The 14,545-nt window shown below is 37.8% G+C and overlaps 1 protein-coding gene across 4 annotated transcripts in view; it reads left to right on the forward strand.

Annotated features, from left to right (window-relative positions):
• nkain2 (sodium/potassium transporting ATPase interacting 2) overlaps positions 1–14,545 on the forward strand; it is a 162,045-nt gene that overhangs the window by 3,597 nt on the left and 143,903 nt on the right. The window lies entirely within an intron of this gene.

Below are 14,545 nucleotides of genomic sequence, written 5' to 3' on the forward strand. Positions count from 1 at the left end.
CACAGCACTTGCATATTGTTGCCCTATTGTTGGTTTGATTGCTTCTATTGCTCTACTCATTCGTAAGTCGCTTTGGATAAAAGTGTCTGCTAAATGATTAAATGTAATGTAAATGTATATGTAATACAGACTCATGGTGATTATAGCTAAAACCTACCCCAAACCCTAAACCTTACCCTAAACTTACCCCTGCCATAAAATTAAAATGTACTGTTTCATAATTAAAGTACATTAAAAACTGAGGAAAATAAACCGGATGACTTGCGGAGTCTAGTGATCTATGTAATACGATCTGTATGCCTTATCACTAGGTGGCGATAGTAAACCGAAGAAAGTGAAGTAGAAGAAGAGCGGTTCTAATGAAGAGGGCATGGCTATGATGACATCCAGAATGGCTAGGGCTGCACGATTAATCGAAAATTAAACAGCACACGATTTGGCAAAGCCTGCAGGGTTTTTTTATGCGCAGCTTGTCAGTAAAGCACGGCTCTGTTATCAGTAGTAAATGCTGCTTCATCTTTCTGCGCTCTTGCGCATAAACTCCAAATATGCCCCGCAGAAGTACGTTAATGCACGTCATTTCAGGAAATCCCTCTGGGCATCATACTATGACTGTAGCTTAATAAACAGAAGATCGAAACGCTTCGAATGATTAAACATATCTAATAAACACACGACTATGACAATATATGGTTTATCTGAGTTCTTCAAGCCTTCTCATGTATTTTTATGATAATAAAGTATATTTATACTTCAATGCTAATAATCGACATAGCCTTTATCACTGTATAGAATACTATGAAATAATCTCTTGTGCCTTTTTCTGTGTAAGAAGCCACATCATCTCACAGAAGGATGCTCTACTGTCGCTATGAAGTGAGTAAAAACACGTTATTAAACGTTGTCTTTTGTTGGACAAGAGGTTCATAAATGCTTCCCATGTTTGGAAAGATGTGACAGTGTGCGCATATAGCGAAATTAGTTTTTGTGCTTGTTTTTAAGCTTGAAAACGAATGCAAACAATAAGCTTTCGTGACCACACTGCACGGCCATTTCACATGAGTGTAACTGTGATGGAGAGGATAGTTCTGCAAATTTCTACCGGTTTAATCGTGTCTACCGGTATATCGCCCACCGTTCATTGCATTGCAACATACACTCACCGGCCACTTTATTAGGTACACCTGTCCAACTGCTCGTTAACACTTAATTTCTAAGCAGCCAATCACATGGCGGCAACTCAGTGCATTTAGGCATGTAGACATGGTCAAGACAATCTCCTGCAGTTCAAACCGAGCATCAGTATGGGGAAGAAAGTTGATTTGAGTGACTTTGAACGTGGCATGATTGTTGGTGCCAGAAGGGCTGGTCTGAGTATTTCAGAAACTGCTAATCTACTGGGATTTTCACGCACAACCATCTCTAGGGTTTACAGAGAATGGTCCGAAAAAGAAAAAACATCCAGTGAGCGGCAGTTCTGTGGGCGGAAATGCCTTGTTGATGCCAGAGGTCAGAGGAGAATGGCCAGACTGGTTCGAGCTGATAGAAGGGCAACAGTGACTGAAATAACCACTCGTTACAACCGAGGTATGCAGCAAAGCATTTGTGAAGCCACAACACGCACAACCTTGAGGCGGATGGGCTACAACAGCAGAAGACTCCACCGGGTACCACTCATCTCCACTACAAATAGGAAAAAGAGGCTACAATTTGCAAGAGCTCACCAAAATTGAACAGTTGAAGACTGGAAAAATGTTGCCTGGTCTGATGAGTCTCGATTTCTGTTGAGACATTCAGATGTTAGAGTCAGAATTTGGCGTAAACAGAATGAGAACATGGAACCATCATGCCTTGTTACCACTGTGCAGGCTGGTGGTGGTGGTGTAATGGTGTGGGGGATGTTTTCCTGGCACACTTTAGGCCCCTTAGTGCCAATTGGGCATCGTTTAAATGCCACGGCCTACCTGAGCATTGTTTCTGACCATGTCCATCCCTTTATGGCCACCATGCACCCATCCTCTGATGGCTACTTCCACCATGTCACAAAGCTCTAATCATTTCAAATTGGTTTCTTGAACATGACAATGAGTTCACTGTACTAAAATGGCCTCCACAGTCACCAGATCTCAACCCAATAGAGCATCTTTGGGATGTGGTGGAACGGGAGATTCGCATCATGGATGTGCAGCCGACAAATCTGCGGCAACTGTGTGATGCCATCATGTCAATATGGACCAAACTCCCTGAGGAATGCTTCCAGCACCTTGTTGAATCTATGCCACGAAGAATTGAGGCAGTTCTGAAGGCAAACGGGGGTCCAACCCGTTACTAGCATGGGGTACCTAATAAAGTGGCCGGTGAGTGTACAATTATTTAAGAGTTTTGTTTTAGACATGCCCTATGTCCTTGAGGGAAGTTCTGCCCATGTGCTTCTCTCAGATTTGGCTCTAATTTCCTTATCTCTGCAAGCTTTTGTGGAAACTAAAGCATCATACACTGTAAAAAGTAATACCTAGATCTAACTTATAAAAAGTGAGGCAAGTGGCTGCATTGGATGTTTTATGTTGATTCAACTTGCAGCCTTTTTTAAGTATATTGAACACTTTAACATTACTTTATACAAACGCAACAAAATCAAGTTGAGTTAACTAATAGTACTAGTATTACTCAGTTAGATAAACCTACTTTTATTGGTACAGGTAACTTATTTATGAGTTGCTACAAGTAACCTGTACTCATTTTAATTAGGTTTTATGAACTTTGTTTTCTTAGTAAAATTAACTTAATCATATGTGAATAAACATTTTAATATTTTTTTTTTAATTGTCAATAACAATTACAAATTCAATTGAAGAAGAAAAAGATGAGAAGATAGATTGAAAACAATATATAATTTATTCAATGTCAACCAGTGTCACTTTTAACAGTGACTACAAAACAGCAAATAAATGTGGCCGCACATGTACACTCTAATATAAAACAAACACTGTAGAAGTGTATTTTCAACCTGTTCTGAACAGTACAGTAAAATATCCAAACTGCCCAATCTGAAATGTTTGGATCAAGGTAAATGTGAGCCATAACATCACATTGTATCACACTGGAACTGCAATGTCAAAAATGACATGATGATGGTTTAGGACGCACAGGGTCCAATCCTACAAAAAGCCTCTGATATATCTCAAGTATACACCAGTTTTGAGGGATACTTGAGGTCGAGAGCATAGGTAAGTTCAAACAGGAGGCAGCATGCTTTCGACAGGTTTGGCACACCTCTGACCACGGGCTGTCCTTATATGATAATCCCAATCGTGTCGGGGTGATGGCACATGTACATTTTCAGTGGGCAACTGCCAAGCTCAGCGTGCACCTCTGTTTCAGCCCGACTCTATTGGTGGAGACAAAAAAGAAACAAGAGTTTGGTCAGACAAATAGGAAATGAGATGAATATTAGCAGACAGGTAGAAGAGATAAGACACAAAGTCCAAATTGTACTTTTGTTGCTAAAGGTGGTGGATACAAGATGGATACTGTGACTAGAACATGTGACCAGAGTGAAGTCTACCATGACAATGCCATAGAGTGTGGGTACTAAAATATCATGATCTACTCTAGCATGAGTGTTGTATTTTTCTGGTTCAAAGGATGCATTACAATAAACCAATTGCAATTGTCCTTGCCTGTACCTGATTGGTCATCACATTACTGTTAATTAAGCTACAGTTTAAATATCTTTCAAGAGCAAACGTAATCACCCCATATCATCACAATATTAATGAACCCACTAAGCAAAATTATGTCCAAAAGACATCTTTTCAACGTCTTTGTCACAAAGACGTGCATTGAAAAGACGTCCACTGAGGAGCCAGAATGAAAGTTTTTACGACTTTTTTTAGGTGTTCTGTAATGAACGTTCACGGAAGCTCCTTTCAAGGTTGAAAACTAGTTCAGATGTGGACAATTTTCAACATCATTTAAGGTCTCATTTGGACAATTTATACTTATTCTAGACCAAATAAACACTCTCAGGATATATTAAATTAAAACTCACATTTATTTCAATGTAATTTCCATGTGTAATTGCAAAGCAATTAACAGACAGTGAAGTTTCTTTTCATGATTTTTGGACAAACACGCACTGACACCTTTAGACAGTTTAGCATCTGTAATTTATACATATTTGGATCGTGAGAGAAATCAGATTCGAACCAGGGACCTTAAGCTGCCTGCCCTAAGTAGACTGTGTTTGTCCAAAAATCATGAAATCATTACTGTCTACTTAGGGCAGGCAGCTTAAGGTCCCTGGTTCGAATCTGATTTCTCTCACGATCCAAATATGTATAAATTACAGATGCTAAACTGTCTAAAGTTGTCAGTGTGTGTTTGTCCAAAAATCATGAAATCATTACTCTGTTTGTGAGTTGCTTTGCAATTAGAAATTACGTTGAAATAAACATGAGTTTCAATTTAATGCATCCTGAAAGTGTTTATTTGGTCCAGAAACAGTTTAAATTGTCTAAATGAGACATTAAATTACATAAAATATGTCCACATCTGAACTAGTTTTTAACCTTGTATGGAGGTTCCCTGAACGTCTATTGGACTTACAGAACACGTATAATCTGATCAAATTGTAATTGAATCTATTCTGAAGTTTGTCTTACCTGGATGTGAAGCTCGAAGACCCCAGGTAACAAAAGTGCTTGGGTATCTAAAGACCGGGAAAATGTTAGATGTTAGAAATAAGGTTAAAAAATCAGTTGTAAATGTAACTTCTTTAAGTAATAGATTAGAAATAGTTTAAAAATCTAGACCAAAAATATGTCATTAATTGACTATGCAGCATTAAAATAACGTGGATCAAATCTCTAAAATCAGACAGACTACTAAACATACATCTCTACAGTCTAATCTGTGCATCTGCTTTAGTAATGCAAAAGTATAATAACATAATCTCTGAGTCCTGTCAGACAAACACACAAAACAAAGTGTTGTCCATAAAACATCACATCTTACTTTCCCTTATTTGCCCGCACAACTATTGCCTGAAGGCTCGAAATTGCGACCGTTTCGATCGCATTTGATCCCGAAATTTAATCTGTGCAATCTAACAATATAACTGAGGGCATTTGTGCAAATAATTATTACATACGTATGTGTTTTTAAACGCTGCTGTTGTCTGCCGATCGACCACACTGTGCAGCCATCTTAGCTTACCATGTGTGCAGGATAGCTATAGCTATACAATTTGCAAACCTAACCTCAGCTCCCTAGTGGAGTAAGCGATTTTGCGTGACTTTAGTTTACATCACCAGTCATTCGGCTAAATTTGCTCAACTTACCGTGTTAATCAGACCCTGAAATTCAGATCTGCTGCAGCGACCAAACAGTTGAAGTGCCGAGGAAGATATTGCATCTGTCTGGAGTCCCCGCCAGTGAAAAAGGGATAATGCCAACTTATAAAATTTAAAATATTTACGTTTGATGAACACACCTGTCACATCGACAGCTGCTCAAATAAATTGTGCATTGTCAACTCACTTTTATAACATTTATTGTACACAACAACCACATACAAATAACTACCCAAATAAATTGCATGGGTTTTATTTAAAATATATTGTTATATAAAAACTGATATATTTTAAGTAAAGAGGAAGTATTTTGATACTTTTTTTGTATAAAACCAATAAAATAAACTAGATTACAAATATTTAAAATATATAAAACCTACTTTGTGGGTGTAGCACTTTTTACAGTGTAATTGGAACGTTTTACCACTTTGTTGTATGCAGGTCTGTTGTTGTGGCTGCATCGATTTTATATTTATCTGCCCCTTCACACACTTATCAACAACAGTTGGTCATTCTACATGTTCATCAGAAGGCATTTTTTTCTGTCTAAGTGGGCAGTACTTGGCCAGAATAAACTATGCAGTAGATTTAGAGAGTAGAGTAGAGTTGTGCATCAGTAGAGTCAAAAATCTATCTGGATTATATCATAAATATTATTTGCCAAGCCTGTTTCTGTTATTTAAATGATTTGATTGAATTAATTGCATGATTAATCAAACTAATCACAATTAATCACATCAATGTTTTCTAAGAAAAGCCCTCTTGAATAAGGATAATTCAAAATTCAAAGATGTTATTGTGGCAGATGAGTTGAATAGACATTAGAAGGCAATATATTGTTTGTTTATTTTCATTGTCTGTCATTGGCCTGCAGTCCACATAAATCCGTAATGCATTCGGAGTTAGTCCATCTGCCCTTATTCCTTTCGTGCTGGCGGCTTTCAGTAAGTGTGATTTGGCAAGTTCCCTGTTGAATTGTCAGAGTCAGGAACCATGATGAAATGTGTTCATTTTTATGCATTTATTTTTTATAATTAATTGTACTAAAGTAACACATTAAATAACTACAGAAATAGATGCACTAGGCATTGAAAATGTACAATTTATAAAATACATGTTTAGCCAAATAAACCCAAGATTGATTGTTAGATGTTAGAGTAAAAGTAGAATGGGTAAATAGACAAAAAGGGGAAAATGACTTGTTAGATTGTTTCCTCATTGGCGAATAACTGAAAGACACCTGTTGTTCTTGAGGTCATGAACTGAGTTTATTTCCAAACTCTCTTGAAATATTATACACCTGGCACTACACATTTCTATAATTGCTTTGTTTTCCGACAGGTATGAATGTCTGCTGTCATTTTTCCTCTTTGAACACCACAAAGACAAAGGTTTAATTGTTGTTTTCCTTCATCGTAATCAGCTGAATGCAGGAGAAAGGCTTGTGTTCTTGAAATTAATTACTCTCGTGAATGCAGGTGATTTGCCAAATGTAGATTTTCTTGAGGTTAATGCCGTGTATTGTGTATGATTGAGTTCGTCCATAAGCATGTAAAAGTGCTGCGACAACTGCTTTTTTATAGATTAGAAGTAAACGGATTCCTAGCGTACAGATGGAAACGGATCCTTTGCCAAACACAACAATCACATTGGCAGAATATTGCTCTAAATTGCTGTGCAATGCCTTTGCGACTTGACCTTGATTTCCCAAAACTGACAGATGGTTTCGGAAGCCGTTTTGCATAATTAATCCAAATATTTACATTCTGTCTTACCAAAGCATTGATGCCATAACTCTACCATGTTTAAATGAATGTTTTTGTACACCATGAATTTAAACTTGCTAATTAAAAGCTGCATTAACATGCTTTTTTTTGGTAAACTTTCTCTCTTACATCTCAACATAATTAAACGACAAGTGCAGCTCTTTTTCATGTAAATAAGATTTTTGTGCAACATTTTGTTGATCGCTTGGTTTGTATTACAGTACTTCGCCATCAATCTACAAATAGCCCTCCTGTGCAATATCATTGGTTGTAATCAAACTCACATGAATATTAAACATGAAATATGTTATAATTGGCTATTATGGTGACATCAGTTTCACAAACAAGTTGCGAATTTAACTTGTGCACAAAATTTAAATATCACATTAAACATTTGCGAATAATGCACCATGTGAACAGGCAAAAAGCCTGGGAAACCATTCCCACCGTGTTTGGTGTACATCCATTGATTTGTTATGTAAGTTGGACTGTTGAATCATATAGATTTGTTTGCTAATATTTTCATGAATTTGACAACAAAGAATGCCAGATTGAGAAGCAGGATAGAGATAGAATAGCACAGCGAAAACTGAAGCTCTTTGGCTTTGTGACTGCAGCTGAAGAGCTCCGGGAAAAGAAGTCCTTGATATTTGGCTAGTGAATTGAATTGGCTTCTCCACACCACAATCCAAAATCTAAAAAGGCAGAAAGAATTAATGGCTTTTCAAATGTTATAAATCATTCCCAGCTTAACAAAACCAATAAACACAATTGCTGCAAAGGTGTGGTGGGAATAAGTCTTTGCTGCAGGACATTTTTCAGGCGTTTCTCTTTCCTTTTGGCATTAAATTAACCTTTCTTTTCCCGGCCCGGATGCCTCTTTCGTAGTCGTGAGATTTCAGAGCACAAAAGGTTACAGTGATGATACCTGTGCTGTGCTGCACGCTATTTGCCAGGTTCCCATCTGATTGAGGCAAGCCATAAACATTAGCGGGAATGTCTCCTAGCAACAATAGGTATAAATGTTGGAATGCTGCCGAGTAGCTGAACATGGAGGATCCAGACTCCTCATAGTTGCCCTTTTGACCCGTCAAAGCCCAGAACAGTACAAGAAATACATTATGTGTATCATGATGCCTTTTGGCTGGTTTTCTTTTCTGAATCTATTTGATTTGAATTTGCATTTTATGTTCTTGGCAAAGCCTTACCAACCAAGGCGTTCACATAATAAAGTGCACAAATCACGTTAATGGTTGTTTCGGGATAGGTTGCGGAGAATACAAATGATTTAGAAAAAAATCTTTGGCATTAGATCAGAAAGATCTCATAAGAAAGTTAGCAATATTAGATTCATTTTCCTTCCAAGTGGCTCATCTACAAGATGAACTGTGTGCATTTTAATTTTGTTCATTTTATTAATTGTATTTGGTGTTGAGAGATCTGTTCCGTTTGGTGCGATAATTATTTATACAGTATTTTATTAATAGTTTATTTAGAATGTATGGTATTTTTGACAACAATATTATTTTAGTCTATATTATGTCATGTCATATTAATTTTAATGAAATGTACTATACTAAAATGCCATAATTGAAATAAACTAATTAAGTTGATGAGGGAAAAAACATGACATAACTAACATGAACTAACCATGATCAATACATTTGTTACTGTTTTTGTTAATCTTTGTTAACGTTAGTTAATAAAAATACAGCTGTTCATTGTTTGTTCATGTTAGCTCACAGTGCATTAACTAATGTTAAAAAGATTTTAATAAAGTATTAGTAAATGTTGAAATTAACATTAACAACGATTAACAGATGCTGTATATGTGCAGTTCATTATTAGTCAATGTTAACTAATGTTGTTAACTAATGAACCTTATTGTAAAGTGTTACCAAAGTTTTATTTAAAATCATTTAATTATCCTCCTGTTGTGAATTTTATATGTATCTCTTTCATTATTATTGCCAAAATCTAAAAACCTTTGTTAAAGGGATAGGTCACCCAAAAATGTCTTTCTACTAACACAAAAGTATATATTTTGAAGAACGTTAGTAAACAGTTGACGGTAGCCATTAACTTAAAAAAATACAATGGAAGTCAATGGCTACCGTCAACTGTCAGGTTACCAACATTCTTCAAAATATATTCTTTTGTGTTATACAGAAGAAAGAAACTCATGCAAGTTTGGAACAACATTAGGGTGTGTATGACAGAATTACAAATTTTGGGTATTTAATTTTGTTGACATGTTTTACATTTTTTTTAAGTAGTGCTGCAGAAATTCCACACTGCATCTTAAATGCATGTTTTATTGTCAGTATTTCAACACATTCGTGACTCCTGAGTGCTGTTATATTCAAGCTGTGTAATCAAGTTCCATTAATTATAGTTAAATTGACAGCATAGGCCTACCCATTCTCTGCTTGCCTGTCATTGCTGCTGTCATTCAAATTATTCACCACCACTCCAGGCGGTGTGCGGCCACAATTTGTATCCGCCCACTTTGCGAAAAGTCGTTTTACGGTAAAGTTACCTCACTTTGCATCTGGGAATGAAGCCATCATCTATTGTGGTTTTGCTGTGTTTCAGCAAACTTTGTTAGAACATCTTCTCCCTAATGCGGTTGCCTATAGTTTTTGATCTAATAATAAACAGTCCCTTGTGTTATTGTCTGGAAATATGAATACCCACAACGCTTTTGTATCGCCTGTCTGATAAATCCTCTGCGTTGTTGCCACAGCAGAAGCTTTTTTACCTGACTGCAGCGGTAGAGCCTAGAGGATGTGATCCCTTGGGAATACAGACAAAGGCGCTTATGTGCTTCAGCAGAACGAAACGAGGCAGGGCAGTAGAATTGCTGTGGATAAAAGCATTTTTGCTACATAGCTTTGTATGTGTTTTCAAGTGTAGTTGAAGTGAAACTGAGAGTTTGTTATTGTCCATATTCTCAGTCACAGGTACGGAGCTGCATGATTTTGGAAAAAAACCTACATTGCGATTATTTTGTTTTTCTGCGATTTCAAATTGCTCCATTTGTAAAGAAATAATGATTCCAGTGCATCTGCATAGAAAATAAATATATAATACATTTCAGGTCACAGCCTTATCCTGCTTCATGCTTAACGTGTCAATTGTAACCTGTTGTCGTGGAGTGCAGATAATGTAGTTGATGAGAATATATTTAGTGTATGATATTGTGGCGTCACCTTCCTTGGTTGTTTGCAGCTAAGAAGTGAAATGTGATTAAGCCGGAGTGAGTTTTTAAGTGGGTTACTTATGTTTGCTTTATATCAAAAGCGTGTCAATCTGATACAATCATTTAGTGTGGTTCATTATAAAAAAGCAATGTGATTAAATAAAAAATAATATAATTAAAACAATTAATCATTCCCACTTGGATGTTAAGTCTAAATGTCAGCAATAGGTTTATGTTAAAGGGATAGTTCTGTCAGTAATTCGCCTTTGGCTAAGCCACACCCTAGAATGTAGATTGACCAATCACAGCGCAGCCAAGAACGAGCTCCTACAGAGGTCCGACACTTTTTCACAGCGCTCCATTGACTTTAACACAGGCGTCTCATATTTTTGGTCTCGGCAGCCTATTACCGTCGTAGTTTTATCAAAAATATGGTTAAACGTTGTGCCTGGGGCATTTACAACACAGATACGCGTTTCCCAGAGAGGTTGGAGGGGGGTGTCCGTTTTTTCCCTTCCAATCCGAAGTCAAATCCTGACAAGTGTCGTCTAGCACACGCTGCTAATAAATACAACGTTATACTCGCGTAGTCCGTTTGCTTTGTAATAACGATTATAGAAGTGAATAGAGACCTACCCAGCTTTGCATGAACAGTGTTGCTCCTTGATATTGTTAGTCCCAGCCTCCGTCTCGATTAGTAGGATATGCGGTGGTTCATTTTTTGACTGTAACAGGTATGCTTTTGCCTCTATTTGGATGCCTTGTTGTTCCTTACGTTTCACATGTCGTGAATATAGCCTTCGAACGTATATTGCAGCCCCTTTTGCCTACTTCTATCGGAAACTTTATTTGCTGCTTTATAAAAGTGTGATAAAATTTCAGCAGGACGAGCTGACACAGCATAAGCCATGTTGATACCAGAGCCCAGATAAAGTTTGTTTGTCGGACGTAGCAACAGTAACTAAGGGGGGCGGGGCTTAGCCAAAGGCTAATTACTCACCCTCATGTTGTTCCAACCCCGTAAGACTTTCGTTCATCTTCGGAACACAAATTAAGATATTTTTGATTAAATCTGAGAGCTGGATCACTCCTCCATAGGCTTCTAAGGGATTGAAACTTGCCGGCCCAGAAAAGTTATTAAAGACATCGTTAAAATAGTCCAAGTGACTACAGTGGCTCAATCTTAAGTTTATCAAGCGACGAGAATACTTTTTGTGCGCAAAAAACAAACAAAAATAACGACTTTATTCATCTATTAATTTCCTTCTGTGTGGGCCTCGAGTGAGTTCACGTAGTGTAACTGCGCAGCGCTTCTTTGTTGTACGTCACACGTAGGCTCACTATTGGCCAACGCTGGTCATGTGTGTGATGCGTGTGATGTACAAAGTAATAAAGTAAATAATGCGATATTCAATATGTGATACGATAATGCTTTAAAGCTCCTGTAGGTAACTTTTGAAAACATGTATTTGCTAAAACTGTCATTATGTCCTGACAGTAGAATATGAGACAGATAATCTGTGTAAAAATCAAGCTCCTCTGGCTCCTCCCAGTGGTCCTATTGCCATTTGCAAGAAATACACGCTCCCGGTTTAGAAACAACCAATCAGAGCCAGGAGGAATGTCTTAGCAGTGTCAATCACGCTCGTGTACGCGCTGATCACACCCCTCTCTTGCACAGCGCGAGCGCCGGAGCGCGAGCCGTCGTTCAAACTCAAGATTGCCGGCGAGCTGCAGCTGTGCTTATGACGGAGAAACAACCTAAACGGCCAATTCTCGAGTGACACCTGCTAATAAAACAAAGAGGTAAAAGGAAAAAGACAGATGACGATAAACAAGCGAAAAAGAAAGAATTACACAGAGCCCATTGACTCGGTGTCAAAACTCTAGCCGCATAACATGTAGATAAAATGTCACGCACTCTGCTAAGCAACAATTGAAACCTGCTAATTAACTGGCTTGTCATGTTGCTGAAATAATGTACTAGCACACCTTATCTAGCATTATATATCGCTAGAATAATTACTTACATACTGTAACGTTAGTTACCGTTATATTAACGTTATCTTACCAGCTATTTATAACTTATAGAAAGAGTGCAACGTTATAAAGTTACATAGGCTATTGGAAAATACATAATGATTTGAGGACCAATTTTGTAGTCAAAGTATGGGCAGGCCATAGTCAATGTAAAGCATATTGTTGACGTTTAGTCCCTATAAGTGAATGTGCCATATAACTTTTTATCCGCCGTTATCGGTGGCCCTGTTTACTAGCCTGCGCGTTCACGACAGGCTCCGCTGTGGAGGACGAGCTGTGGAGGGAGGGCTGTAGCGCAGCAGAGAGCAAGGGGGTGGGACCTGTAAGTTGTGCTTGTTCAAATTTTCAGGCTAAGCCAACGTTTTCTCAAAACTCCCTACTGCAGCTTTAAGTGTGTAAAAAAATGTTAATTATATTGAATTAAATTTGTGGGTTAACGAATAAGTCGATACCATCGACTAACGAATAAGGTGATGACGAATATATACCATCATGATACTGTAGTACTGGTACAGTATGTGTTTGTAAAGTGATTGTGTGATAATGTATTAACTCTCTTGTTTAAAGCATTCAGTCTTGTAATCCAAAAGGCTGTTTCCTGAGAACATATTGTTACAAGAAAAGCTTTTAGGGTGAGTGCTTTTTGATGCCAGAAGAATCATAAATATTTAACCAAGCTGAAATCTAGGTTTAACGTTTCTTTGTTTGCCTTTGTTTGTATACCTTCAATGTATACGTAGGCCAGCCTACTGCTATCCAGTTCTTGTTTGCTTTAGAACTGTTTCAGTTGCATAACTAAAGGAGATAGTTCAATCCTGTCATCATGTTTCACCAAGCAAGAAATAAAGTCATTCTCGTTTGGAACGGAACTAATGATGTAAAGTAAATGATGACCCAATCATTATTTGTTGGACAAACTGTTCCTTTAAACTATGATCGCATGTAGCTGTAATATGAAGATAACATGTAATCCAATCTGAAGCCCGTTACAATACCAACAGCTGCTTTACAAGACACGCGAACATGTCTAAGCAGAACAGCCACACACACCCTTTGATAACTTCCAGTGGTTAATATCGCTCTGCTGACTGCCTGCAAATGTTACGATAATTTACGATCGATACTTAGTAGTGAGATTGGTCTTTACTTTCCATAAAGTGTTTTATGGGTGACTGCCTGGAATGGCATTTTAGCAGGGTTCACGCCTGAGCGTGGCACTTAGCCTGATTACGACTGTGCCTCTGCATATCGTAACATGATAAGAGATTTTCTTACACTGCGATGGCATGCCTGGTCAAGGACGGCTCCATCGCTGCAGGACATGCGAGGGCGGTCCTGACGTGTGATCTGTCATCGTGGCGTGGCTCAGGTGAAGAACCGCTCTCGCTGATGAGGTGGGCTGTTCCGCATCTGTTCGGGTCAAAGCCCATATCTAGCACATACTATATAGCCATCCTTCTTTATTTTGAACATTGTCTGGGAAACACCTGCTCTCTTTAACTAGGGTCTTTTAACCAGTTCATTTTTTAATTTTAATTGCATTTGAAGCTAAAAAGGATGCAGAATTGCCATTTAAATGTGAATGTAAGGAATTCGAATTCAAATGAATGTTAAGAAATTCATAACTTTTCAGGAAAAGCAAAGTTTTTCAGGACAGACTTTGAATTTTAGCTACATGTAAGTAAAATGTGATTTGAAAGTTTTGAATGATGTATTTCAATTTTAAAGTAAGATGGATGGATGGATAGTCCACTGGATAATGGGTCTGGTATCCTTTTTCAAACAAAATCACCTTTATGTCTCACGATAATAGAGAATTTAATCACATGCCCACATTTTGTCTATTTAGGTGACATTATTGTCTGTTAAGAGAAGATAGCCACAGTAAGTGGCACCATAGGGCTCTGTAGTCCAGCATAATTTCCTTCACTTCTTAAAGGAACCTATAGGGTTCCATCAAAGCTATTAGAGTGAGAGGAGCAGATGTATGGTGTCCACATGAGGCGGTTTTGATGGAAGCAGGTTATGGGGACTGAAGGCATTGTTAGCCAGGGCACACGGTGGCAGATCACGTGCTTTAATGTGCCTCAGACCATTGCCAATGGCTTCATATTACAAATGTAATTACGTTCTTGGTGCACAGGAAGATACGCCTTTATGGAATATGTTAGCTGTATTAGACA

The sequence above is a fragment of the Rhinichthys klamathensis genome, unplaced genomic scaffold, assembly GCF_029890125.1.
Source record: "Rhinichthys klamathensis goyatoka isolate OS25496 unplaced genomic scaffold, OSU_Roscu_1.1 h1tg000281l_1, whole genome shotgun sequence".
Classification (NCBI taxonomy): domain Eukaryota; kingdom Metazoa; phylum Chordata; class Actinopteri; order Cypriniformes; family Leuciscidae; genus Rhinichthys; species Rhinichthys klamathensis.